Source organism: Lactuca saligna, chromosome 3 (assembly GCF_052625555.1).
Source record: "Lactuca saligna cultivar CGN05327 chromosome 3, ASM5262555v1, whole genome shotgun sequence".
In the NCBI taxonomy this organism is placed as follows: Eukaryota; Viridiplantae; Streptophyta; class Magnoliopsida; order Asterales; family Asteraceae; genus Lactuca; species Lactuca saligna.
The window spans coordinates 59,787,341-59,791,789 of NC_136419.1; the positions used below are offsets into that span (position 1 = coordinate 59,787,341).

Sequence of the window (4,449 nt, forward strand, 5' to 3'; positions counted from 1 at the left end):
TTTTCTTAATATTTAAAATTTTCCATCTTTGTAAAGACATATCTCGATCATCTATATTTTGATAAAATTCTCCATTGATATCTCTCACCATTACCTTGGATTGTTCACCATCTAATATAAAATAGAGATATATTTTAATGATTTAGGTAGGGTAAGTGGGATATAACGTTGTGCAAGAATAAAATTGTATGTTAATATACACACACACACACATATATATATATATATATATATATATATATATATATATATATATATATATATATATATATATATATATATATATATATACACATTTGAAAATATGAAGTAACTATAATAATTATTCGTTTTAAAACATGGAACTTACTAAATCGTAAATTAAAACAAATATAAAAAATATACCAAATTTTTTTTACATAATTTCTTGTTTGAGGGATGTGTGTATGGCGTTGTCCTTGGTTTGTAGTAGCAAGTTTTTTACAACTATAGCGATCTTCATTGACTTAATTGTTTACTACTACAAACATATGTTAAGCTTCTGAACAAGGAGCCATTTAGATGGATACCCATTTAGATGAATACATATTGACAGGATGCATATAGGGAACTTAATAAAAGTAAAAAACACTAAAACTCTGAGTATATCAAGTAAGATATGTCAAGTCAAAGCAGATCCTTCATTAACAGATTTGAAACTTTCTGCATTGTTGGTCTTTCAAGTGGATTGGAGTTCAAACATGCTCTTGCGAGACTCAAAACCAACCTAACTTGTTTCTCAACTTGTGACGAGGGAGACGGAATCCGACTATCTCCCACATTTTCTGCGACCAGATACTCAACAGACAATGTTGGTAAAGATGTTATCAGTTCTTCAGGATGCTTTCCAATCATCACTTCTAGTGCAACAACTCCAAAGCTATACACATCACATTTCTCATTTGCCACCATCGTATAAGCAAGCTCTACATCCAAAGAAGCATGGGATAAAAACAAAAATAGCGATATCAACCCCATAAGACTCTAAAATAGATACACATATATACATATTTATATATATCATGAAACTTAAGAAGATGTAGAAGTACAATCACAAGATTGTGTTACCTGGCGCGATATAACCATATGTGCCTGCAATTGCGGTCCAGTTGGATGAGTCTAGCTTTAAAAGCTTGGAGGTCCCAAAATCAAAAATATGTGCCTCATAATCAGAATCGAGAAGGATGTTGGCAATGGAAATGTCTCTATGAATTATAGGAGGCGAGCAGTCGTGATGCATATAAGCCAAACCATTAGCTACACCCTTTACAATATTTACCCGTTTCAACCAATCCAATTCTTTTGCCAAGACATCGCTTCTTAATATTGATCCAAGGCTTCCCTTTTCAAGGTATTCATAAATCAAAAATGAGTGGCGAACATGGGAGCAATATCCATAGAGTTTCACTATGTTTCGATGCCTTATGTTCGTTAATGCTCGTACCTCATTAAGGAATCCATTATGATCAACATTTTCCGATCCTGAGTGAAGTTTCTTGACAGCTACCACATTGTTAGGTTGTAGCTCGGCTTTGTACACAGTCCCATATCCTCCGGTCCCAATGCAGTATACTTCATCGAAATCATTTGTTGCCTTCAAGATATCAACATACACCACTTTTCCATCAAAACTTGTGATAGAGAAATAATCACCACTTTCTTCATCCAATGGTTTTTGTGGAGACTTTTTCTTTTGTTGTTGATAAGCAATGAGGCCATACATGAATACACCAAGTATAAGAGTCCCGATAAGGGGGATCATAATTACAAGGATAAGCTTATGATGGAAGGGATCATTTTTCTTCTTCATAGTCTGACTTGGACAAAGTTTCAATCCCGTAACATTCCCACACAAATCTGGATTGCTTTCTAAGGATGAATTCACAAAGTTAGCGCAAGATGGGACTGGACCTGAGAGCTCATTGTAAGAAAGGTTGATATCAATCACGTTAGGCAAATTCATAAAAGCATCAGGAATACAACCGGATAGTCTATTGTGAGAAAGATCCAATTTTTGCAAACTCTGCAAACTTTGAAATTTCAGATGGTATCTCTTTCGTGAGAAAATTATGAGATAAATCAAGTTCGGTAAGATGAACTAATTTACCAATCTCGGATGGAATTTTCTCACTGAGTTTGTTATTACTAAGATTCAAGTAGTGGATTTGTTCCCATTGACCGATACTTCTTGGAATTGACCCATTCAATCTGTTTTTGGATAGATCCAGTACTTCAAGGAGTTCACAAAATCCAAGCTCTAGAGGTATATACTTTTCATCTTCCCAAACTCCTTTGGGATCTCACCAACCAAATGATTTGAAGACAGATTAAGTCTTTGTAGTTGAGTTAAATTTCCAAACTTTGGAGGAATAGAACCATTAATTTGATTGTTGTTCGCCCGAAAATCAGTGAGATACTTCAACTTCCCAAGTTCACCAGGAATGGGACCAGCAAGCTCATTTTGATGCATATAAAGGAGATTTAAAGATGTCAAATCACCAAATGATGATAGAATAAAACCACCAAGCTGATTTTTGACCACCGAAATATGAGTGAGTGACTTCAACTTCCCAAGTTCACTAGGAATGGGACCACACCTAGGGTTAGCCACTGTAGGTTGCTGAGGTTTGCTAGGGATGATGGAATAGAACCACTAAGCTGATTGTTGTACACCAAAAGATGAGTGAGAGTCTTCGAATTCCCAAGTTCAATAGGAATGGGACCAGAGAGTTGATTATGGTCCAAATAAAGGGCATTCAAATTTGTCAAATCACCCAATGATGAAGGAATAGAACCACTAAGTTGATTGTAGTACACCACAAGATAAGTGAAATTTCCCAAGCTTGGCCGGCATGGGACCTGAGAGTTGATTTTGCTCCAAATAAAACCTATTCAAAGATGTCAAATTACCGAATAATGAAGGAATAGAACCACTAAGCTTATTGAGGCTCACCACATGATCAACAAGAGACATTATATTCCCAAGTTCAGGAGGAATAGGACCAGAGAGTTGATTTTGGTCCAAATAAAGGAAATTCAAAGATGTCAAATTACCGAATGATGAAGGAATACAACCACTAAGCTGATTGATGCTCACCTCAAGATCAGTGAGAGACTTCAAATTCCCAAGTTCAACAGGAATGGGACCAGAGAGTTGATTTTGGTACAAATTAAGGAGATTCAAAGATGTCAAATTACCCAATGATGAATGAATAGAACCAGTAAGTTGGTTTTCAGTCACGTCAAGCTCAACAAGAGACTTCAAATTCTCAAGTTCAACAGGAATGGGGCCAGAGAGTTGATTTTGGTACAAATTAAGGAGATTCAAAGATGTCAAATTACCCAATGATGAAGGAATAGAACCACTAAGTTGATTTTTGTACACCACAAGATGAGTGAGAGACTTCAAATTGCCAAGTTCAATAGGAATGGGACCAGAGATATTGTTCGAGTATAAGGACAAGATGGTTAGCTGGTGCAGGTTTCCTATTTCTGGTGGGATTACTCCAGAAAACTTGTTCAATGAAACGTCAAGATATACAAGTTTGGACAAGTGTCTTACTTCTGGTGGGATGGGGCCATATAAGTTGTTTAGACTGAGATTAAAATGTGTAAGATTGTGTAGCAAAGAGAATGAAAATCGATGAAGCGTACCCATTAATCCAAATGATGTGAGGTTCAACTTCTGAATGCTCCCATCAGCATTGCAAACTACTCCAAACCAAGAACTGCATGGAACTGATGCACTGGAATTCAAAGGGAAGGGAATCCATGAAGAGAGCAAGGAGTTTTTTGGGATTTGAAGGCTTGCTTTCCATTTAAGAAGAGCATTAGCTTCCTCTAAAGAAGCAGAAGTAAAATAGGGTGTGGGGGAGAGTATGATGATTAGTAGAGTTAGAGAGAAAAGTAGGAAGTTTGATGAAGACATTATTTGCTTTGCAATGTTGCTTTCAATAAAAAAATGAATGGTTTGCTCGTCCTAATTTATAGCTGAGCTACATTTTTCTCTTGTTTTCTTTTTCACATGCTCGAAATGGAAATTTGGACAATGTCAAATTTTTCCACAAGGCGTGTCTTTTAACATGCCAAAATTTTCCGCAAAGGTGTGTGTTACACTTTGAATTGTATCTATCTGTCATGATATTAATCCTTCTTTTAGAACAGTATAACTCGTTGTCACCCGAAATTTAGAAAGGCGTGAGGTTTACAAAAAGAATCCATGTGGTATTATATGTTATTGTTGGATTTCACAATGTAATAATATAACTTAACTTGATCATTTAGACATTTATTTTTGTTTTCTGATAAATGCTAATAGAAATTTCACTCCAACTGTGTTTTACTTCATAATTAATTATGTATGTGAGACTACTATTATTATGCAGATGATCCACGTGAAAACTGTGTGAAATGGGTCAATGGGGACAGGAA

The 4,449-nt window shown here is 35.6% G+C and overlaps 1 pseudogene; it reads right to left on the reverse strand.

The window, feature by feature from the left end:
• Positions 1-609: 609 nt before the first annotated feature.
• LOC145035592 (uncharacterized) lies at positions 610-3,946 on the reverse strand (annotated as a pseudogene).
• Positions 3,947-4,449: the final 503 nt, after the last annotated feature.